Raw genomic sequence first — 10,144 nt, forward strand, 5'->3', positions numbered from 1 at the left:
TAAACGAAAAGTAAAAGGCAAAATGTTTCTTTGAGTACATATCTTTGGCACTTAAGCCTTGACTACATTAATCTCAATGAGATGAGATTGGTTAAAAGTGGTCATCTAAACTAGTTAGAAGACAATTGGTCTTAGAGCCAAAGAACTCTAGAGCTTCTACATTTAGACCTCTATGGTTCGATGAATGTCAAAGCATGATGAGGGTATGGATGTTTCATTAGATGATTATTCAAGGTACGGTTACATTTACCTAAACTCATCATAAGTCTGAACCAGCTGAAATGTTCAAGGTACATAAGACTGCAGTCGAGAACTTGTTAGATAAAACATTTAAGACACTTCAATCAGATCGAGGTGGAGAGTATATAGACCTTAGATTCCAGGACTATTTGATAGAACATGAAATCCAATCACAACTCTCTGTACCTTGTGCCTCAGTAGAACGGTGTATCGGAAAGAAGAAATGGAACCCTGTTAGACATGGTTCGGTTGATAAGTGAGCTATGCTTAGTTGCCTAATTTGTTTTGGGATACTCAATAGAGACTCCTATATACTTTTTGAACATAGTTTCCATTAAGAGGATTTTTGAAACTCCATATGAGTTATGGAGAGGTCATAAAAGTTGTTTATGACACATAAAAGTTTACGTTATTTCAGAATTTGGGGACAACCGACACGTGTTGGTGAAAAACCCTAAGTAAATGGAACGTTGTCCAAATGTATGCCTGCTTGTAGGCTACCCAAAAGTTGAATACTTCTTCAAAGAAAATAAAGTATTTGTATCTTGAATGTTGTTTTTCTTGAAGAAGATCACAAGGGAGATCGTAAATTCTTGTGATAAGCTAATATTGTGTTAAGGTTTCCATAGAAGTTACAGAAAATCAACAAGTATTGTTGATTTAGCTGGTCCTATAGCAAGAGTTGTTAGAACTAATCAGATGCATCTTTCTCAAGAGTTGAGAGTGCCTCGATGTAGTGGGAGGATTGTGTGACAGTCTAATCATAACATGGGTTTAGCAGAAACTCATATCATCAATTTTTTATGATGGCATCGAGAATCACCTCAAATAGTTGAGGATATAAGGTGCATTCTATATATATTTGAAGTTATAAATTTGTTATATGTTGATGAGTTTACAAAGGTCCTCATGGCTAAAGTGTTTGAGGGTCACCTTATGGGTCTAGGACTACGAGTTGTATATTCTAGGGTAAGTGGGAGAAAAATCCATGGGTATATGATGCCTAGTGAAGACAAACCATGGGTATCTGATACCCTAGTTTATTGAATTTCTCTCTAAAACTCAAAAAACTTAACATTATGTGAATACATGTGTTACCATTTGAGTTTTAGTCCAAGTGGGAGTTCGTTGAGCTTTATGTCCTAAAACTCGTGAAACTTATTCTGTTATCCATAAAGATGTTCTTGAGGTTTTATTCAATAAAGTTTTTATTGAATGTATGAATTACTCATTTCATTTTTGAAAGAAGATTAAATCTAATAAACTAAAGATCCATGGCTATTATATGAATACTTGAACTTTATGTGGCGACATAAATATGGATCAAGTTCGAGTAAATATCCAAAACGGTCTATAGTATATCAATAAGGTTGGGTGTCTTATCATGGTAGAACTATCGGATGCGACCCACTTTGTAGTTGTTACAATTTGTACTAAGGTGCTACAAACGAAGTGATCTTGATTCGTTCATGTAGTGACATGAGGAGCGAGGGAATCTTATGCAATGAGTATGCATAAGATTGGACCAAGAAATAAGTCACTCTTAATTTATAACGCTGTTTTCATGGGTGAGGCTTGACTCAACCACGCTGGCTCAATAAGCCTCCCATTTCAAGGGTAAGATCGGGTAGATAGCTCGGGACATAGGGTTCAAGATGGAATTCACTTCTACCTACTTTTAGGGATAATAGAGAGGTTGTTCCCTTAAGTACTGACTCTATGTCTTTGATGAAGGACAAAAATGCACGTCATTATAGGCCTTTTATTTAGAATTATGAGGATTGTTAAGTAGAATATGCGGCAATTATATTAGGAATTCATGAGAAAACAAGTTTGCGTCGATCAACATTAAGAATCTCGACTAACCCACTATTATGCGTTCATATGCGTTCAATTGTTTATTTTTGTAGCAACCGCAGAAATCGATCGCATGCGCGGAAGCTAGGCTATTGCAAAGACAACTGCATGCGGGGAATCTCTCCATCGTAGAAGAAAACGCATACATTCGACGCTTGGATGTTGCGGCCATTAACCGCATGCGTCTATCGCAAAGAAGTCACGGCATGATGGTTCTTTTCTGAATCTCTGCTACTAACGGCATGGTAGGTGAAATATCAACATCATCTTTTTTATAATCCTAGTGTATGCATTCATGTTTGCATTACACCAACCTTGCGATCGCCCTTCTATTATGCTTATTCTCTCAACAGCCGCAACTTCCATGCGATGGACGCATATGGCTAATTACTGTAACATCCATGCGTTGATTGATGCATTTGCCTTTGCAATGGAGTGTTTTTCCGCATGCGTCATTTATGCGGTGCATTTGCGTTCATTTCCTGTGGTAGTTACAAAAATAGAACGTTGAACTTATAATAAAGCAAAATAATGGGTTAGCTGAGATTCAACATGCTAATCGACGCAAGCTCATTTTCTTGTGAATTCCTTATCATGATTGCTGCATATTCTGCCTAACAACCTACATAATTCTAAGTAAAAGGCCTAAGATGACAAACATTTCTACATGTCATCATGAAGCTGTAGCAATGCTTGTCTATAAGCAGACGCAACGCTTGTCTATGAGTAGAATCAGTGGCACTACCCGGGTGGGTAAGTGGTTGGTCGCATTAAGCAATGTAAGCAAGTGTTCACTAGAGATAGGAATAATCTTACGTCAACCATGTTTATGCGATTACCTTATCTTATGAGCGCATCATTCATCATTTAAGCATACTTAGGAGATTAGTCTAAAAACCAAATCTAAGACTCGAGAGAACGAATTGGATTGCAAAAGCGAGAATGGGGAACTTAGGAATAAGCTCCATTTACTACTACACAGCGTATGCACCCCTTAAGTAGGATATGGTGGTATGTGGTCATCTTGCTTATGTGTGAGAGCATGTGAGCGGGATTGTAGAGGCTTAGACATAGGCTTCTCGACAATATCCCATACACATCGCATGCGTCTACGTCAAGTGTGTATAGCATGATCGCATAGCTTGCGTTGGCTGGGGTTACCCTTGCGGTCAAGCTTAGTGTTGCAATGAAGATATCCTCCCTTTTCATCTATTTTCCATGCATTTTACTACGCATTAATAGTTGTCGTGTCTCTACCTCTCAGTCATAATTCCACCGCTTAATCTGTTAGTTAGGAGTAGGAGTAGGAGTAGTGCGTAGCCTTTCAACCTCAAATTCTTTTATTCTTCGCCGCAAACACATTACCGCATAACATTTAGCTACAAGTCCCTAAATTTGACCTCGGATCACCTGAGACACTTGCGATCTCGTTATACTTGGCAAGAGTGCAAGAAAACTTGTGATAGGAACACATGGTCATTGCATATGAGATTAGCGCATACTTTCTATTCCAACGCATGACCACCGACGCATGAGAAAAAACGCATAACCTAAGACATGCATCACATAATTGCGTTCACCAATTTTCGCCACTAGTCTTGAACAGGGGGCCCCACCCTCTCATTGGCCCGAGAGGGACTTGATTTACTTATTAGATCACAAACCAATTGTTTCTTAGAGGATCAGTGGGATTTAAGGAGCAATATGTAATCTTAGGTGTAAAATAGATTTTGACCTAGCCATTATTACGAACAATCTGTGAAGGGTTAACTTACTAATCATGGTTATATCGAGTGGACACAATATATTTACATTGAAGGGAGCCCATGATATGTAGGTCCATAAGGTCCCCCTACTAGCTTATATTTGAGTAAACCTTAGAATAATGTGACGAACGGATTCAAAGTGTTCAAATTCGGTTTTTGGACAAAGCGTTAAATATATACGATATTTTAACCTAATGTTTAATTGTGAATTAAACATAAAGAGAGAGAACATAGGAGATATTTAAATAAAATTTAAATATCAAATTATAAATAGGGATTCATATTAATTGGGATTAGTGTTGGATCTAATATTAAATTAAATTACTTAAATTATTTAATTAATTATTTAATGTTAATTTAATTTTAAAATTAAATATTAGAATTAATTTTGAAATTAAATGGAATTAGTCAAAATTGCAATGAAAGTCAAAATAGTTGGCTAGGTCAAAATTGCATCAAAAGTAAAAATTGTTGACTAGGTAAAAAATGCAAGGAAAGTCAAAATGTTGACCTTTGACTTTTAAAATCAAAAAGTCAAAATTTTTTACTTTGGACTTTAAGAGTCAAACTTTGACCTTTGACCAAGTTAGTGGAAAGATCCAACAATTGTGAGTGGGAAATTCCAGTATTTGCATTGCTAAGTGTTGTCTTCAATTGAAGACACTTCCCCACTAATCCCACTTTGAGTTAGTGGATTTTTTAGTGTCAAATTCTCATCAAACTCAAAGTTGCATGTTTTGCATGAAATGACCTCTGAAAAGAAGAGTTTTATGAATTTTAAAACTCTTGGCCAAAGTGGATTTTTATGAGATTATTTGATAATCTCAAAATTATTTTCTCTCAAATCCTTAACTTTTTCTTCTCTCACTCACTGGATCGCACCATCCTGTTCTAGGGCTAAAGAATAGTCCAGAAGACTTTCATGGTGGTCTATGAACCGTTCATGAGGAGATTGGAGCTAATTTAGAGAAGATTCGAGTCTACAAAGGTTGTATATCTTCTTACCCTTTATTCTTAATTTTCTTGCATGCTTATTCTTTGAAATTAACCTAATTAGAGTACTTTAGATCCGTTATTTCTTCCGTTGAGCATGTGTTCGTTCCTTCACTTTCGAGTTATGGAGAGGGCGTAAATCAAGTTTATGTTACTTCAGAATCTGGGGTTGTCCTACACACATATTAGTGACAAATCCTCAGAAGTTGGAATTGTTGGGAATGTTTTAAAACACGCAATTCATAATCATGGAAACATATTTTATTTATCACTAAAAGTATTATTGAAGAATTTATTCAATAAAAGTGTTATTGAAATTGTAATTGCATTAGTTTTAAAATCCAGTAAATGAATCCATGGCTATAGTGAATACTATAACTTTATATAGAGACATAAAACAGAATCAAGTTATAGTATATAACCTAAAAGGTCTATAAGTATATGGATGAGATTGGGTACCTCGTCCTAGGGACACTATGGATACAACCTACTTTTTATACTAATACAAATGATGTGATCCCGAAATCGTTTATATAGAGATATGCGTGTGGAGGCATCCTATGCAAAAGGCGTTTGCATAAGACCGAACCATGAAATAGTCATTTTTATTTATAATGACTGTTTACTGTTAAAACTGACTATTTCAATTCAATGACCTAGGGTAACTTGATCTTTCTTCGAGATTATCATTTGATATGCATAGGTTAGAGTAAATCAACAACACTGCTTAACAAGTCTCCCACTTGGGGGAGAAAATTGGATAGATAGTTGTGGACATAGTTATGCAAGATGGAATTCACTCCTACCCATTTTAGGGTTAGCAGATAGATTTTTCCTTAAGTATTGATTCTTAGTCCTGAACAAAGGATCCCACCCTTTCATGGCTAAAAGGGACATGGTTTATTAAGTAGACTGTAAACAATTTGTTCAATAGAGGATCAATGGGAAGGATAAGATGATTTAGAAGGATAAAATGGTAATTTTGACCTAGCTGTAAATACAAATGATCTGCAAAGGATCGACTTACTGATTATGGTTAAATCAAGTGGACAGAAATATATCTACAGTGAGGAGAGTGCAACCATCAAGCTGTAGTGGTGTGTCTCGGTGGTTAACAAATAATTATTAATTCGTTTTACAGAGTTTAGCTAATTAATCTCAAATCATTAGAGCTCATGATCTGGAGGTCTATAAAGTTCCTTTACTAGCTTGTAAAACATTATACCTTGGATTAGAATATTGAGTGAATTTGAAGTGTTTTTCGAAAATAGGGTTTGAATTTGAAATGTTCAATTTAAATTTTTAGGGTTTGGATAATTATATTCGATATAATTAACGTTTAAATTTATCAAAATTAAACCTCAATTGGAGAGTTTAAAATATTTAAATATTGATTTAAATATTGGTTACATAAATAGGGATTCATGTTTAAATTATATGTTTTATTAATTTAATATTTGATATTAACTTATTAAATGATTAATTAATTAAATTTTTTTAATTAATTAATTAAAATTAAATTAATTTTTCATTTTTAAATTCAATTTATAGAAATTGAATTAAGTCTTAAATTATTTTTGAATTGAATTAATTTAAATTGAAAAATGAAAATGTTAATGGATTTATCCCAATTTTGGGATTTTTAGTGGATTTTTCCACAAATCAACACGTTGCCCACTCACTTAGTACTAATTTAAGTGTCAATTTTCTGAAAGACTAAGTGCTTGCATGCTTGAACTTGTTAAATACTTCAATTTTAGAAATTGGAGTGATGATGTATGCTGATTTATTGAAAATTCTGAGTTTTTTAAACTCTCTCAAACCCACTTCAATTCCATATCCAATTTCTCCTAATGTTAAGTTTCTACCACTCAATCCAAGGCTGAGAATCGTAGAGACGATTCTCTTCGTGGTCTACTAGAGATTTGGAGATTCAATTTCGTAGATTAAGCAAGGAACAAGAGGAAATCAACTAAGGTATACTTATTGAAACCCTATTTCTGTTAAAAAATATTTTAAAGCATGCTTTGTACTCAAATTAAGTATAATTAGAGTACGTAATGATTCTGTTTACTTCCGCTTTATGCATCTTTACTCTATCAGGAACCTCATTCAAGATTATGCATTTTGTTGGTTACCTTAAGGAAACAAGAGGTGGTCGGTTCTACGACCCTCAAGAAAATAAGGTGTTTGTATCAATAAACACTATATTTTTAGAAAAAGACCATATGAGAGATCATAAACCATGAAACAAAATAGATTTAAGTGAGGCTACTGAAGAATCAACAAGGTTGTTGATGTAGCTGATCCTTTATCATTAATTAATGAATAAGCAAACACGTCAGCTCACTCTCGTCCTTCTCAATCGTTGAGAGTACCTCGACACAATGGGAGGGTTGTGATACAATCTGACCGCTATTTGAATTTAACTAAAACTTAGGTTTTCATGCCAGATGATGGTGTTGAGGATCTATTGTCCTATAAACAAGCAATGAATGACGTAGACAAGGACCAATGGGTCAAAGCCATGGATCTTGAAATGGAGTCTATGTACTCCAGTTTAGTATTTGATCTTGTAGATCCACCTGAAGGGGTAAAACCCACAGGGTGCAAATAGATCTATAAAACAAAAAGAGAAGTAACTAGAAAGGTAGAAATCTTTAAAGCTAGACTTGTAACAAATGGTTATATCTAGAAGGAAGGGGTTGACTATGAGGAAACTTTTTCCCCTTTAGCTATGCTTAAGTCTATAAAAATTATCTTGTCCATAGTCACATATTATGACCATGAGATATGGAAAATGGATGCCAAGACTACTTTTCTGGATGGTAATCTTGAAGAGAACATCTTTATGTCTCAGCCAAGGGGGTCATCACCCAAGGTCAAGAGCAAAAAGTTTACAAGCTAAATCGATCCATTTATAGGTTGAAACAGACATCCAAATCTTGGAACAATAGATTTGATATAGTGATCAAATCTTTTGGTATTGATCAAAACATTAATGAACCTTGTATCTACAAGAAAGTCAACAACAATAAAGTAGCTTTTCTAGTACTTTATATGGACGATATCCTACTCATTGGGAATGATGTAGGGTATCTCACTGACATTAAGGAATGGTTGGCATCCCAATTCCAAATGAAAGATTTGGGAAAGACGTAGTATGTACTTGGGATCCAAATCATTAGGGATCGTAAGATCACAATGTTGGCTTTGTCTAAAGCTACTTATATCGATAAAATGTTGACTCGATATTCGATGCAGAACTCTATGAAGGTTTATTACCTTTTAGGCATGGGGTACACTTGTCTAAGGAATAGTGTCCTAAGACACCTCAAGAATTTGAGGATATGAGACGTATTCCCTATGCCTCAACTGTGGGCAACATAATGTATGCTATGCTCTACACTAGGCCAGACATTTGTTATGCAGTGGGAATAGTCAGTAAGTACCAGTCTAATCCAAGGTTAGACCATGGACTGCAGTTAAAAACATCCTCAAGTGTCTTAGGAGAACGAGGGACTATAAACTGGTGTATGAAGCTAATGATTTGATCCTTATAGGATACACCTGAAGGAAATCTGATTTGCGATTTCCATGAGAAGCGACCGATAATTCCAAATTACAATCATGAATAAATAATGCATTTACAGTTTAACAACAAATGAAAATTACAGCATGAACAACAAATGAACAAGGAGAGAAACTCTACGAACAGAAACCCTAGATTACCCTCTTAACCTGGATGAAGTGGTGGCTGCAGCAGTTACTAACCCTTTTGCTGGCACTTACTGCCTATCTAACCTGTTAAATTTCGCTCAAACCTAGAATGCATACATATCATCAAAACACTAAACAATTGACTCGGAATTTAATACATATACATTACAGGGTTTTACAGTATCGTTCATACATGAATATTATAATTTAGTGAGCCCTGACTAGAACACTAGTCACTAGACAGACACATGTGTACTAACTAATACAGGTCTTCAATCAAGCTTCCTTCAACCTGACTCTTTAAGTGGTAGAGCAGTAGTAGCAAACTCTTTTGGGAACTGACCGCTACCTAAAAGGAAAACATTTGAAAACATGAGCTAGACGCTCAGTGAGTGACTAACATTTAAGCATAACGTTTATACATAAAATTCATATTTAAAATTGAAAGCTTTTACTGAAACATAAACTTGGCAACTATTATTCATGTCATCATCAACATCACATAGCATTTTTCTTTCTTTGTTAGACTATACCTTAGTCTATTTGTCTAGAGTGGCCTTTTTGCTCACTCTTTATCATTCTTTACCGTATTACTACTTAACTGGGAAGGAACCTTTTTCGTTCACTTCCTATAATCATAACTTGCATTCTTAGTTGAGAGAGAACCTTTACTCAATCCCTCAACATCAATCCATAGCTAAAGTGGAGTGATCTCAATACTACTAATAACAACTTTTCATTTATTTGTATAATTCTAGTTTAAGTACCATCATACCTTAGGTACTACTGCTTAGATACCTTCTCCGTGTACTTCAGTATCGAGCTGCTCGGATACCTTCTTTGTGTACTTCAGTATCGAGCTATTCAAATTCTAAGACAAAGCTTCAGTACCTTCTCTGTGTACTTCAGTACTGAGCTATTCAAATTCTAAGACAAAGCTTTAGTACCTTCTCTGTGTACTTCAGTACTGAGCTATTCAAATTCTAAGACNGAGCTATTCAAATTCTAAGACAAAGCTTTAGTACCTTCTCTGTGTACTTCAGTACTGAGCTATTCAAATTCTAAGACTGAGCTTCAGTACTCTCTCCGTGTACTTCAGTACTGAGCTATTCAATTTCTAAGACAGAGCTTCAGTACCTTCTCTGTGTACTTCAGTATTGAACTATTCAATTTCTAAGATTAAGCTTCAGTACCTTCTCCGTGTACTTCAGTACTGAGCTACTTATACTCAATTTGCATATTCTTATCTCTTAATGACTTAGTTGCCCAAAACATTCTATATTAATGCATCCTCATGGTCATTGGAAAGCATAGCATAAATATAACATTAATGTGAGATGCGTTGCTTGGTAACTATTTGACAATAGTTGTCATAAATAGCTTTCAGTAAACATGCATTACTAAACATTCATAAGCATTAGCAATTTACTTAAAACATTTAAAGCATTTAGAGTCACTCATAGTTTTTGGCAATTTCCTTCATGTATATGCTTACTATGTATTGAACACTTAGCCAAATTCTTAGGCCTTAACTTGGCTAGGCAACAACTTCATTTCCATGCGTCCAT

This window comes from Benincasa hispida, chromosome 4 (genome assembly GCF_009727055.1).
Source record: "Benincasa hispida cultivar B227 chromosome 4, ASM972705v1, whole genome shotgun sequence".
In the NCBI taxonomy this organism is placed as follows: Eukaryota; Viridiplantae; Streptophyta; class Magnoliopsida; order Cucurbitales; family Cucurbitaceae; genus Benincasa; species Benincasa hispida.